Here is a 16,083-nt window from a genome sequence, read left to right on the forward strand (position 1 = left end):
TCTAATTCTGTGATGTGCCATGGAAATGTCATAACATACTTTGAATGTTCAAACTTGACAATGTGCAACCATTTTACAATTTTGCCAACTTGACAATGCATATGAAACAGGGGGAGCACAACTTGTAATAACTGCATTTAAAAGGTCTGAAATGAATTCCAAAACAAAGGGGGAGTAAAATGAATGCTGAATTCATTGATGGAAATAACTTGGAAAGGGGGAGCATAACTTGGAAATCATTGATTGTTTCATGGTAATATGAATGCTGAATTCTAATAGGCATCGCGTTTTTAGGTACCTAAGGAAAATTTGTCCCCTTCATTGTTGATGACAAAAAGGGGGAGTAGAACCAATATGGAATGCAAAATGCAAAATTTACACTCATACTTGAAAGTTGAATTAGAATCAACAAAATGAAAAGATAAAATTGAAGAATATTGGCTTTAAGACAATTGTCCTTCTGGAAAAGAAAGGGGGAGTCAAAAGTATTTGGTTTTTAATTGTTGTTAGCATCAATATTTCATTAATTTACACTTTAACTTGATTTAAATCTAAAAGTGATAGATGATATGCCAAAATTGCTCAAAGAGCTACTAAGATCAATACTTATGCATAAGGATAGAACTGACAGTGGACTATATTGAATTATGCATACTGTATCTAGCTCTAACCAAAACACAATACTTGTACATCTGATCAAATACTGTGTATATGTTTAAATTTTAAATTTTGCATATACTCAGTGTTTTGTCATCATCAAAAAGGAGGAGATTGTTGACCCCCTAATGGATTTTGATGAATACAAAACACTAGAGTATAATTCCCTTTATATTAACAATTTATTTGAGCATTTCAGGTGTTTAACTAAGAATATTGTTAAGAATTGTCAAGGCATGTTCCCATATTTTTTGAGGATTTATTGAAGATTTTTTGAGATGAAGAAAACGGATCAGGGGCAGCCGAGACGTCTCCGGTTTGTTCCAGAGACGTCTCTGGCACGTAGAGGAGAAACTAGCACGTCTGGAGACGTCCCCGGCACCTGCCGAGGCGTCTCGCAGGGTCGGAGTCGACTCCCGGCTTTTCGGAGTCGACTCTCTCAGAGACGGCAGAAAGGCCGATTTCAAGGGATGCGCGTGAGTCGTCTCCGAAGGACGCGGAGTCGACTCTCTCAGGGATTCCAGAGGACTTGTTTTTTCGTTGAGAAAACGTCGGAGTCGTCTCCGACGTCGCGGAGTCGTCCCCACGCATAAAGCACCAACATCCCGAGACGTCCCCAGAAAGCGCCGAGCCAACTCTCTCAGAAAAACAGAAAAACAAGAAATCGAGCTGTTCTTCTTCGGAGTCGTCCCCAGAAAGCGCCGAGTCGACTCCAACATCGTCAAAAGATTTTTTATACAGCCGAGATGTCTCTCGTTCAAGCGGAGACGTCTCCGGAACGCCTGGGACGCGACTGACACACTTTTGCAGGTTTGTTTGAAATTCAAACGGCTATATTTTTGTGTCTAACGGATCTATTGCTTGTAGGAGTATAAAAAGGAGCTTTTAAGTGCCTTTAAACAACTTCTCACCAACCAAACATAAGATCATTCAAGAGAGGAGAAAGAGAAAGTTTTTCAAGGGAGTTGGTGCTTTCAAGAGGAGAAATCAAGAGCATTCAAGTCTTCTTCATCTGATTTCGTGCTCAACTACTCACTCCCACTCGGCAATCAAAGCTCGCATTCAAGCCAACGTGATCCACATCGGAAGAACCACCATCATCCACGCTTTCAACGGCAAAGAGGGTTCTTCCGGTTTTGTTGTTCTTCATTGTTTTATTTGCTTTCACAGAAGCTTTTAAATCCTTGTAAAACACTTGAATATTGTGCTTGTTCCAGTCAAGGGACTTGGAACAAGGGATAGGCGTCCCAAGCCTAGGTTAAATTGGGGGATTGTAGGGTTCGTTGTTAGCCCGGGGTAAAACAACGAGTTGGGTAGTTCACTCGAAAAACTACCGGACTGTAATCGCTGATTATAGTGAAAAATTCCCAAAGGTGTTTGGGGAGTGGATGTAGGAGCAGTGGAAGCTCCGAACCACTATAAACCTTTGCGTTTGCGATTGACTGTGCTTACAACTTAATTTTACTTTTGCACATACACTTGTGTGTTTTGTTTAATTAGACAAAAAGTTTTAAAACACCCAATTCACCCCCCTCTTGGGTGACCATCTCTGGGCAACAAACCTTGAGTTGCAGCAAAGTGTGGATTGAGTCGACCCCAAGGATGATTGGGTCGACCCCGGCACATCAAGAAAGCATCTGGCACACTTCTGCAAAAATGGCACGGATGAACAGTAGTTGGGTCGACCCAAGAAAAGCATGAGTCGACCCAAACCTCAAGCCTCTCAAAGACTCAAGAAAACAGTTCTCTGGAAACACTGAGAGGGTCGACCCAAGAGGAAGTTGAGTCGACCCAAGCTTGAGTCGACCCAAACACTGAGAGGGTCGACCCAAAGGCAATGACAGAATACATGACAGAAAAGGTTCTCTAGAAACCCTGAGAGGGTCGACCCAAGTGGAAGTTGAGTCGACCCAACTGAACCTTGAGTTGACCCAAAGAAATGTTGAGTCGACCCAAGTGAAGGAAGGCTGAATTGCAAGTTTCTGTGGTTCTGAGAGGGTCGACCTAAGGAAAGGTTGAGTCGACCCAAGTGAAAGTTGGGTCGACCCAAGGACAGGTTGAGCCGACCCAAACACGGGCAGAAACATAACGGCTAGTTCTGCAGAAGTACTTTTTGTCCTTCCAACAGTGAGTAACGGCTAGTTTTTGAATTCTAACCATTGGGGCTTGTCCAATGGATGAAGAAAACTATTTAAAGTGGCACTATTCATCAGAGAGAACATCCTTTTGCAAAATATCAAAGAGTACACAAGAAAGACAAAGTGCCCTAATCTTCTTCATCCAAGTGCTTCATTCAAGAGTCAAAAGAAAGTGGTTGAGTAGATTCAAAGAGTCATTAAGAGCTCCATCCACCCTTGAAGAGTGAAGCATCCTTGACAAAGAAGAGAGAAGTCACATCAAGCGATAACTATTCTCTAAACTCTTCTTTGTAGATTATATTGTTATATTTGCTCATCTAGGAGCTTAAATCTTCTTACTTTGGTCATTAAACTCCTTGTAAAGGTTAGTTGGTTAGCCCGCAAAACCAACGGTATAGGTTGATTGGTGAACCCATAAAACCAATTGTAAAGGTTCGTTGGTGAGCCCGGAAAACCAACATAGGTTCGTTGGTGAGCCCGTAAAACCAACATAGGTTTTTGGTGAACCCGGAAAACCAAAGTGTAAAGGTTTTTGGATTGTGAGCCCGGAAAACAATCCAACTGTAATCCGCGGGATTATAGTGAATTTCCAAGGGGTTGCTTGGGGAGTGGACGTAGGTGCTTAGGAGAGCACCGAACCACTATACTTCTTGTTGTTTGTATTGTGATTTGTTTTAATTCCACTAACTCATCAATTAACATAAGTAAGATAGTTAAAAGTAAGAGAAACCAATTCACCCCCCCCCCCCCTCTTGGCTTGTCACCTTGGGCAACAGCCAAAAACTTGCTAAGTCTTTAATCTCGCTCTTTTTTAAAAAGAGAAATTAAATGTAGAATACCCCAAGTATAGGGTGTAGCAAAGTAATATTCTCGGTGAGTCTGAGATCGAATCCACAGGGATTTGACAGTGAACAAAAACTAAAGGCTAAATAATATTCGGATTGACAAAAATATAACTAAGGCATTAGGATTCAGCCTAGCACTTCATCATGCTTTTCTTAAAATCATGAATGGGATTTTAATATTTTTGATTTGATTTATGGTGCAGTAAATTTATAAAAATTATTTCAAACTTATATATATTTTTTTATTTCTTATTTCCCCCGGGTATAACAGATGCTTAGAAATCCCTGTAGTTTAAAATAGAATTACTGTAATGCTGCCCATAAAACTAAATCTATTTTATTAACGATTAATTGGTATTTTCACCGTTCCACTTTTCGGTTAGGTCTTTACTCAGATCTAATTGAGATAATAGGTGATTTTAAGAAAAGCATGATGAAGTGCTACGCTGAATCCTAATGCCTTAGTTAAAAGAGATTTAGCTATCCATATGAGATGCAAACATTTTTATAAAAGGGATTAGCATAGAATAAATAAAATAAAGCATAAATCCCTTTTTTTTTCTTCTCTTAAGAAAACAGAGTGCTCTGTTTTCTTTCTTTTCTTTTTTCTTTTCTCTTCCGATGGTTCCCTGGCTTCCTCTCTTCTTCCGGATCGCCTCTCTTCCTCCTGCCTCCACCGGTCCCTCCTCCCCTTTGCTCCGTCCTCCTCCCGATGCCACAAAGATTTGGGATGCTTCGTTCCGAAGCAGGGGAGAATGGGAAGCCAAACGGCTGTTCGGGAATTTGGAAGAGAAGAGCTGCTAACACTTGGATGGATCCTCTTTTGCTCGTTCGGCTGCCATCTTATAGCATGTTGAAGAGGCTGGATGAAACGCGGCTGAGACGCAGGGTGGAGGGAGTTGTGAATACGGGAAGACTCCTCGCGGATGGATCCTGCTGGTAACAGCTGGAAGAAGATAAAATGATCGGATGCCACGATCGCTTGGAGATGTGATGTGTCGAAGGGACTTTGGGAGATCGCAGGGGAGATCGCAGAAGCTGGAACGCTGCTGGGATGAACCGAATGGATGGGGAACGTGGAATGCGGAGGTGATTTGAGCTGATGGCTTGAACGCAGACGGTTTGGGACTCTTCGGCTGCTGGGACGATTTGGTTGCATGCTGCCACGGACGGTTGGAAGATGCTGGGAAGAAAAACTTGGAGATGACGAACGCTGGGAGGCTCCTCACGCGTGCTCTGTTCGTTGGGAGCCACGGGTAGATGAGATGAAGGAAACGTGGATGGCTGTTGGGGTGTTGCTTCACGGATGAAAGAAAGAGCCGTTGGAATGTTGCATCTGGAAGGTGGATGCATGGAACGAGCGAACGAGATCGCGTCTGAACTTTCCATGCAGGCGTGAAATACGTGGGGGCGACGTGAATGAGCTGGAATCTCCATGACGAGGGTACTTGTGCTGGCTAAAACAGCTGGACGCAGTAATATGGATTGCATGCGGATGACGGGCAACGTGAGGCTCAGATGAGACGCTAAGGATTTGTTGAGCTCGGGCTGCCAGGCATTGGGCTCAAACCCAGCGTTATTGGATCTCTTGAATTACTTGCACTCAAACACAAATAAAATATTAATTAATCAATTTTATTAATAAAGATTAGCTATAATACTAATTAAGATGGTATGAAGATTTCACTTTTGTGCTCTTATCAATGAATTAAATAATTAATAAAAGATTATTTGGCATTATTCATCGCATATATTCTATACATCTTTTTGAATTCTTATGATGTGATAAAGTCCTTAGGACTCTTTTAAGAGATAAAGGAGGATTTGTCTATGAGTCCTTAAACCAGTTCGCGACCAAACGACATGCTATTGCTAGGACAATAGCTTAATCACTAATAGGTCATTGTGTGCCATATTGTTGGTTGTCCTCTTAACCAAAGAGTGTAGAGACACTGATATGCCACACAGGTGAAGTGTAGGAGTACATTTCACTGAACATGACCAGTTCCGGAACGCTCTGCTATCAAAAAATTATTCCGAGTGGATATGGATATATGTGTCCCTCCGACCCGAGATCACCACGGTGACCAGCAAGCAACTCACTGTACTTTGGTACCGGACTATCTGAGTTTCTAATTCAGTGACGGAAGGTTACTGGGTGCAGTCAAGTAATTGCGAAGTCGGTGTGTGAGTCAAGATGGAATTGACCCCTCCTGGTGACAGAGATAATGCCCTTGTGTTCAATTTAGCAAAATCTTGGTCAGGATAATCCTTGTGAAGAGTTACAGGATTTGTAAAGTTGAAACACATTATGGATGAACTAATTAAAGAGTTGACAGTGAACTCTGAAGTTGTCCTGAGCATTTGGAGTCATAAGGATGAATTATACGGTAGCCATAGTCCAAGGATTCTTGAATGTTGTTGTGCAATCATTCGGCCTATCCGGACGTCGGGTACCATTGCAAGATGGTCATTTCGATTAGTACAAGAAGTTGTTCTTGTGCTACCGGCTTAGGTTCGAACCTATGCGGTCACACGCATAGAAATTTCTAGGGTGATCAAATGGTTGATTGATGATTAAGAATCATTCAGGGGTGATTTGGTCAATTCGATTGACAAATTATCCTAAGCAAAAGTTGCATTAAAATAATTATTGAATTATTGAAGGATTAATTAGCAATTAGATTGCTAATGAACTCAATTTGATTGAGTAATTGGGCTTAGGCTGAGCAAAATTGAATAGGTTTCAATTTGGGCTACATCAGGGTTTGACCTAATTGGATTGGGTTCAACCGAAGTAGATTGAGCTTGACCCAATTGATGGAACCTGACCCAATTGGATTAGGCTTGATCCAAATCAATTAGAAGACCTTATTTGATGAGGATTATCAGTCCAAATAATCAGAATTGGATAAGGACAAGAATCCCTAAATTTTAGGAACACATCCTTATCTTTTTTGGAGAAGAATGACACCTTGATTTCCCACGCCTATCCTCTTTATTTTTGGCCAAAAATTGGTGTGAGAAGAGAGGAGGCGTGGGGCTATATTTTCTATAAAAATGGCACCTCAAATATTCCTAAAAAGATTTAGATGAATTTCCTAATTTGTAGGGATTGCATGGCGCGTGAAATAGGGTGGTCTGTGGCTGAATATTGGATGCATGAATTTCTATCTTTTAGGGATCCAAAAATATACAAAATTTGGATATATTTATCTCCTCTTAGCTTCCAAATCACCAAAATTTTTTAGAGATTTTATCAGCCAAATTAATTGGCTAAATTAGGTGTGAGGCGTGGGGGAGTCTTTTAGCTATAAAAGACCCCCATGCCTAGGGTTCAAAATATACAATATTTAGATGCTTCAAAAAATTCTGAAAAAATTTTCTAAGGGCCTCCATCCCTTCTTCTCCTTCTTCCTCACGTCCATCCTCCATCTCCTTGAAGAACAATCAAAGGTTGAGTGTTTAGAAGGAGAAAGCTTCGGCCATTGCAGCGTTCTTACGCGAGTTAGCACTCCCACGGAAGACGATCTACCTAGGGCTTCGCGTGGACAATATATAGAGGCCAGACGCGTGTGCAGCTGCAAAGTGTGATCAAGGAGTCATCCAAGATCTCCAAGGAATCAGGTATAAGATTTGATCACATTAAAGCTAAGATTAGGTCTTAAACATGGTTGCTGAAATTTTAGGATTGCTGAAATTTCAGAATTGTATGTTAGACATACAATCATTGTTTCATACTTTACATAAATATTTAAATCATAGTTCTTATTTTTGTTGTAGAGATATGATCTCTAGCATGCATAAAAATTAAATAGTTTAATTTTTAAATGCTTCCGCTGTAATTTTTTGAAAAATAAATGCATGCAGCCCGCAAGGGATCCTTTCAATGGTATCAGAGCCAGGTTCATTGAATGTTTAAACTATTTATGCTTAAAACAATTGTATTAATCTGAGTAGTTTAGTTAATCTAATTGGATTAATCACCCGGCCGTCCGGTCATAGGAGAAAGAAAGGTTCGTTACCCTTTTTTTCCATTCGATGGGATCTCTTATGGTGTGTAGGGGTGCCACTGTGATAGATCCTTGAAGATGAACAACGAAAGGTAGATTAAAATATATTTTAATCTTTGTAATTAAATTCGAGATTTATAAATGTGTTTAGATTAGATCTAAAGAGTATTTATGAATGATTTAGTTACTGATTTTACATGATTAATCAGATCTGAAAATCAGTTGCATGTGATGCATGAGATCTAGGTAAATTCATGTTGATGTATATATGATATAAAGAACATGAATAAATCTGAAATCATAAACTTGTTTAGATTAGATCTAAATAAAATTTATGATTCATTTATTTTCTGATTTTGTATGACAAATCAAATCTGAAAACAAATGCATATGATGTATGTTGTTTAAGTTAATTTATATTAGTTTGTATATGTGATATATGAACATAAATCATCTAAGATTTAAACATGAATTAAATTTGAATTAAACATGATTAATTGCAAATCTCAGATCTGAAAATAAGTTTTAAGAACTGAAACTTTGTAATTAATATGTAATTAAAAGAATATGCAATGATCTGAAATTTTCATAAGCTTACACTTAATTAAGAATTAAGTAATATGAAAACCTAGATCTAGAATTGTGAACTCAATTCAGTGACATTGCATAATTCTTGGAGCATTTGGGTTAACTCAAATCAAGTTCTTAAGATTGGGTTAGATCTGGGATTAGAATCAAACATGGTCTAATTAGAGTTAATTGATCAAATCTAATTAAGTAGTAACTAGATTAGGTCAAGGAAACTCTAGATCAAATACAATAGTTGTAGTTGATCAAATTCCATATCTTTGATTAGACCAAGATGGAACTTGATTGAGGCTCAGAGGTTGAGCTCGAGTCATTTGAGTAATCCAATTAAAATTGATTAACCAATCGGTGTCTAAGGTAAGTTTGACAGTTTTGACCGGTGATTTTTAATTGGGAGTTACTTATACTGATTCGTCTTTGTCGAGTTAATGACATATCCCTTCCACCGATCTCACTTACCTGGCCGACTTGGTCAATCATTTTTGATTAGATTACTTAATAATTCGAGTTGACCCATGCCTTTAAGGAAAATCAGTCTGACTAATTTAGGTGCCTCCTTAACCGGATTGAATCTAGTTCTTATTAATCTGACTTGATGAAGTCAGTGGGAGGATCTAGATTAACTGGTTCTTCTCTTCTCTTCTCAATTGAATCAAATCCTCTAAAATTATTAGGTCCCTAAAATGAAATAGTTATAGAGATAACTAGCTCAAAGCCTTCCATTAAGTTGAATGATAATGGATCCAATGGTACGATAATCATTGGAGGCGCCACATGCTTGGTGCTTATCGACCATTGGAATTATCATCCACAATATGATGATTCAATTGTGCTCTCTGATAGATAATCAGGTAAGCCGAGCCACACTCGGGCCTGGTCATTTGTTAGTGGGTTACATTAAATTCTGTCATGTTAATGGTTGGACCTAAGCAGGACTTTCAGTGGAGGCGCCACATGCCTGCTGAAGAGGTGCCTGGGGCAAAATTAACACTAGAAATTGTTTGGATGAAATAATTGGTTAAGAACCTACCTATTGATGCACATGGGTTAGCCGAGCCATACTCGGTTCCATATGTGATCAAATGGATTCTGCTGAGTTACGCCCCGTTCGATGTGATGTTCGCAGCGGAATTCGAACGGGACGCCGTTCATCATATGAACGCGCCTCAGATCGTAGAATTCAAAATTTTTTCTAGATCCAAATCCAGAAGATCTTTGAACTCATTAGGGAGGAGAGATTAGGATCTGAGGAGGGTTGATTAAGATTTATAAAATTAAAAAAAAATCAGAAGTTTTAGATTTGAAGATCTCATCTTCAAAAATTCTGCAGGTGTAGAACACCGCAGCCTGATGATCTATTCTAGGTTCCTATTTGAGCCGCACAATTGTCCGGCCTCTACAGGTATCCATACGAGGATCTAATCATCTGAGAATAGGTATTCTTACCGGAGTGCTAGCTCCTTGCAAAGACCTCTCATGACTATCATAAGTTGGAATAAGAATATGCAAATTACCTCCTTGAAGAAGTACCCTTTCTTCTTCAACCTTGCTTGCGATGGAGGAAGAGGAAGGAGGAACCTTGCACGTGGATCTTCCTTGCCTTACTACCGTGGAAGTAGAGGAGGATGAAGATCCCTTGCTACCGTGGAGAAGGAGGAAGAAGAAGGGCTATGTGGCGTGAGGAAGAACTCCTTCTTCCTTGCTGCCGTGTGGTCTTTCTTTCTTTCTTTTCTTCTCAAACTTCCAACGCCTTGAAAGGGGAAGAAGGGAACTCCTTTGCTGTCGTGGAGGAAGAGAATGAAGGCTCCTCTTGCTGCCGTGGGAAGGAGGAAGAAAGGAAGAGGAGGCATGGAGAGGAAGAGGAGAAAATTGATCCATAACCGTCTCCCTTGCTACCCTTTTATAGATTGGATTTAGAGCTTCTCCTAATCTTATTAGGAGTATGGAACTATAACCCACCCTTGGATTAATGCCAAGTGTCCAGTTCTTGTGCTCATAGATGCATGACATGTGTCCACTTAATCAATTGATTAATTCTTAATCACATTAGGACTTTTAATCTCATTAGGAGAATTAATTGATTTGGAAGCATGCATCCAATGACGCCCTGTGGACTTTAAAGTCCGCATAGTGTGAACACGACTTAAGTCATATTCATTCTACGACGACATGTGGAATTTAAAATCCGCATAAACCCTGGTTTAATCCAATTGATCCAATCATGAACCCAAATCAATTTGGGTCAAACCCAATTTGATTTGGCTTATTAAATCAGCCCAATTGCAATCCAATTGCAATCAATTCCACTTAATTCTTCTTCCATTAACTCACTAACACTTAGTGGGTTAATTCAATCACCAATCATATTGATGATTGATTTCTATTGTGATTCCAAATCACAATTATGATAGTCTGACTAACTAAATCCTCTATGTGTGTGACCCCATAGGTTCTATTCTGACTGGTAGTGAGACATATTGAGATCTCCATCTCAATATTACTGAAACTCCTTCCAGTGGACTGAAACAATTTCAGTTCTACTCTTAGGGTTCACTGATCACCAAGTGAATGCCTTTGAGTCTCACAATCCACTAGTGACACCTAGCAGTATGTGGTGGCAACCCAGCAGAATGGAATGTCTAAACCTCTAGGTGCAGTTAGTGTATGATACAGTCCCTTTATTATGGATCCCGATGTGACGGAGGTTATGGATATCTCGTCAAATCCCATCGTCCGTCATATGTTAAATTTATTCGACTTCCAGTTCGAGATATGAAAATCTCTTTTTCCAAAATACCTGGCTAGGAATTTTTCGAACTAAGTCTCATAAATCATATAGGATCACTCCTAATCTATCAAGATCGATAGATCCCATCTAGATGCAACCCTATTCCAAAATGAATCTACTATAGCCAATCCGCACTACAAGAACTTGAATGGCTAGGGCCCAAGTTCACATGCTCGTCAAACTACAGCAACCTCACAGTGAATAGCTGAGGTATCGCAGGTCAAAGGACTAGTCATACAACTGCAGCATAAGTAGTCACTAACGAGTGGATAGACATCCACGTGATTACTATCTTTGGTCACGCTCAGTACCTTATTCTCTAACAAGTACTTGCATAATCACTCCAGTGTCTCTACACCGTGGACTCGAGACTCGTCCATCTGACTAAGTGATCTATGCACTAATCTCAGCAGATCGATCACCGTCCCTCATGATGGATCCATCGATCAGGAGCATTTAGAAATTAATCCCTAATGACACATGCCTTAAATTCTTAACTCCTTGAGAATATGTGTCATCATCTATTAATTTCTTGGACGATTCATGGACACATACAAACATGAATGAAAAATAAATTATCCAATCTTATTTATTGATAAGAGTCAAATTACAAATTTGTGCCCCAGATTACAAATACGCGTCAGCCACATTGGCTTCTAGGGCATACTTCTAACAGATTCTAGTGCCTACTAAAAGGTTAAAAGTAATTCTTCGAATTGAATGTAGAGGTTATTGTATAAAATAGTGGGAGAACCTTTAGACTAAGGTCTAAGTCTTTGGGTCTAATTAATTCATATACTAATTAGGTTCATGATTTTTCTTTATGCAGAAATGGCCACAAATTTGTCGCTCCAATCGCTATTGGATAGTGATAAGCTGACAGGATCCAACTTTAATAGCTGGCTTAGAAAGCTGAAAACTTAGTATAGTCAGACCAAAAAGATTAAGGCTGACCAGAGTTAGGTAGAATGCTTCTATTGTAAGAAGCAGGGGCATTGGAAGAGAAATTGTCCTCAGTACCGTGCCTCACTTGACCCGAACAGGCCAAGCAAGAGAAAAGGGCAATCAGTTGCTGATCGAGGTATTTATATGATAATATCTTGTAATTTCTCTATATGTGATAATTCGACCTGGGTATTAGATACTGAAAGTCCGTTTAATATATGAAATTCGTTGCAAGGACTTCAGGTAAATGAGAGATTTGGAAACAATGAGAGAAATTTCTGAATGTTGGAGATGGAAGATCTGTTCCAATTCTAGCTTTAGAAAATCTCAAACTTGTTTTTAATTCTCATGTAGTTGTCTTGAGTGATTATCACTATTGTCCTAAGTTCTTATTGAATGTAATTTTCGTAGGCCTTTTGGCCATGAACGGTTATGAAATTTCAATAAAGAAATGTTCTTGTGATATCATTATGAATGGTGTTACTGTAATGAATGGACGATTGAGCAATGACATCTACTTATTATCACAACCTGTTAATATAATGTACACGTCAAGTAAGCGCCCTAGAATAGATAGTGTCTCCGATGTTTACTTTTGGCACTATAGGCTAGGTCACATTAACAAGAAAAGGATAAACAAGTTAGCTCAAGAGGGTATCCTCAAAGTTGATGATTGTGAATCATTGACTACCTGCGCATCCTGTCTTTTTGGAAAGATGACCAAGTCACCTTTTACTGGAAAAGGTGAATGAGCCAATGATATATTGATCCTTGTACATTCTGATGTATGTGGGCCAATGAGCATAAAAGCCAGAGGTGGATATTCCTATTTCATTACGTTTACAGACGACCTATCTAGGTATGGGTACGTCTATCTTATGAAACATAAGTCTGAATCGTTTAAAATGTTCAAACTATTTCGTAATGAAGTAGAGAAACAAACTGAAAAGAATGTTAAAACTCTTCGGTCAGATCGAGGAGGTGAATACCTCACCAGTGAGTTCATGATATATCTAGGAGAGAATGGGGTTCTCTCTCAGTGGACTCTTCCTGAAACATCACAGTACACTAGTGTGTCAGAAAGGAGGAATCGAACTTTGTTAGACATGGTTTGATCCATGATGGGCAATGCTAGTCTGCCGATATCCTTTTGGGGATATGCACTCGAAACGGCTTGCTATGTTCTTAATAAGGTTCCGAGTAAGTCTGTGACTAAAACACCACATAAGATGTGGACAGGGCGTAAACTGGTGCTCACTCACCTCAGGATTTGGGGGTGTCCAGCCTACGTCAAATGTTTAAAAGCAGACAAACTCGAATCTAGGTCTGACAGATGTTTCTTTGTCGGCTATCCAAAAGAAACTAAGGATTATTATTTCTACCTTGTTAAAGAACAATTAGTACTCTGGTTGTGTACCACAAAGATCTAGTTGACTTCTTTAAGGGCCCCCTCTTTCAGATTCTTAAGGGAGACAAGAGAGGAAAGCATCAGCGTATCGATCCCCAATTGAATTAGTTGACAGCCTTGCTTTCTAAGTATTGCAAATAAGCCTTGGAGTAAAAGAGGCTCTTCTTGGATAGAGAGGATGGTGAAAGGGAAAGATTGAATGAGAAGTAGAGTCAGTGTAGGAAGAGAAGATCATCATATAAGAAGAGAGAGTAAGAGAGATGACTAAAGGGGGTGAAAGAAGTTTCATCATTTTTCAGAGTGAGATGTGCTCTATCATGAGTTGAAATCTTGTAGTCTCACTTTGAGCCATGAAGTGAGAGGCAACTGCAACTGCAAGCTGGGTATTGATAAAGCTGAAAATATTTGATCCTATGGTGGATGATAGAGCATCATGGGTGGGCTTATCCATTAAAGCTCACCTCCTATTCTGATCTAAGGCCTTGTCGGGATTCGAGATGAGTGACTATGCTCTAGCCCAAGCTAACAAGACAACGAGATACCTTGCACTAAGGCTTGGTATGCGTTCTAGCCCTTAATGCGACTATCGTGCTATACTGCACTAGCAGGACAAGATGCTACTGCAAAGAAAATTGCACTTTGCTCGCCTCAACAAAGATTCCAACAACAGCTTCCCCTTATTTCGTATCATGGTCTATGTGTCATCCTCCTCATTATCATCCTCCTAGAATCCAATGGATTTCGTCAAATTATATCATGTCTTTTCACCTTTGTAGTCCTATGCATAGTAAATACTATAGCCCTAATCATAGCTACTAATAAAATCCTATACATAGCAAAAACTAGATCGAACTCCAACTTCATACCATTCCAGCATGAACCAAATATATTAGAAAGGTCATATTTCTGTGGGTTGGTAGTAATAAAATGGTTTCATTATCTAAAATCAAGAATATTTTCCACCAAAGGATCAATCCAATAATACCACTCAGTGGTAAATAGCGTAATACTTCTTTATGAATCTCCGCTATTTGAATATTGAACATGGTAGTTATGAATAGGAAAAAAATGGCTATAGCTTCTATATGAACTCTTGGGGAGATCATAATGGAGAAGTCGAGACCTAACAAAATAAGCAAACCAGAAGTGTTGCAAAAGAATGGTATGAGAAATGAAATAGAATGTATCATATTTTTAGCACATACAACCATCAAACAAGACACCAAAGCAAGACTCAATGAAATAGAAAGTATCATGATACGTTTTCCTTCCTTGAAAAGGAACTTGAATGCATCTTCTTGCTCCAGCATTCAAGTCGATCTATTATGACTAGTGTGGTTGTTCGTATTTCATTTTCTTCTTCCAAGCTAAGCTCTTCTTATAAGAAAAAGCACTCACCGAATTACTTACAGAATCTTGCCTTTCTCTTGACATTGAGAATTTTTGATGTATCCGGATCGATCATTGGTTCAGCTTGCTTCTCCCCCACCTAGCAAACTCCAACATCAAAGCCATAGCGTGCTAGCACGCTTAAGGGCGAACAAGCTACATATTAAGAATTGGTGAGTTGACTAAACTTTATATTCTTTTGATGTCAATGGCTAAGGATCTATAGCCATTAGCCATCACAATTTGACTAAACTTTTGATACCATTTCTTAGGACCTTGTTTCAATCAATATAAGGACTTGAGAAGTTTACAAACTTTATTTTCTTATCCGAGAACTACAAATCATTTGTGATATTCGATATATACTTCTTCATCTAATTCACTATTTAACAATGCAATTTTCACATCCATTTGGTGAATGACCAAGTTATAAATTGATGCAAGTATAATTAGTGCTCTAATAGTCATGATGTTGGCTATTGGCACATATGTATCAAAATAACCAATTCTTTAGTTTTATGCAAAGTCTTTGGCCACCAATCTGATTTTGAACTTATCAATGACTCCATTCACTTTTATTTTCTTCTTGAAAACTTATTTACAACTTATGTGAGCGAGCCTATTAAGCTACGATTGAGCCTAAGTCTTTCCAAAAAGAGTAACTTTATTGATAAGTTTCTAAAATAATACCTTTCTCATCGATAACTTACAACAAGCAAAACTGAAACTGATGCCCACACCAAACAAGATAACTTAGTTGGCTTAGGGTTTGTAATTACACATGATGGGAGATATACTAATTTCCATGCATTGTTATCCATAATAGAGTCCATTTAGCTTCTTTCCAAAAGGTAGCATCATGAGATTTGATTTCCTCTTCATAAATTGTAAGGGTCTACTTTTGTAAAAGAATATAGTATATGCTTACCGATAGATTCTCTTGTCCCTTAGAACATAAAGAAATCCGGTATGAAGGTTTTTGCCTTTCTAATTATTTTTCCTTCTATGCTCAAAGTTTCTTCTTTGTCATTCTCTAGTTGCTACTTTTCTAGAATATGAATTTGTTCTAGAACATGTTCTTTAAGTTTAGAAATTAAATTAAATCTATTTTTATCATATATGGTATCTCTTTACTCTATTATAGTATTAACTACAAGATTCTATTAATATGAATATATATGCTTTACCGTTCTGCGCATATCCTAAAAATATGCATTCAATTTCTCTCTCATCAAACTTTTTCTTTTTTAGGTTTAGGAACCTTACAATATCTTTACATTCCCTAGACACTTAAATAATTTAGGTTAGGCTT

This window comes from Phoenix dactylifera, chromosome 5 (assembly GCF_051530095.1).
Source record: "Phoenix dactylifera cultivar Ajwa chromosome 5, Ajwa_hap1_PhDact_Kaust_v1.1, whole genome shotgun sequence".
NCBI lineage: Eukaryota > Viridiplantae > Streptophyta > Magnoliopsida > Arecales > Arecaceae > Phoenix > Phoenix dactylifera.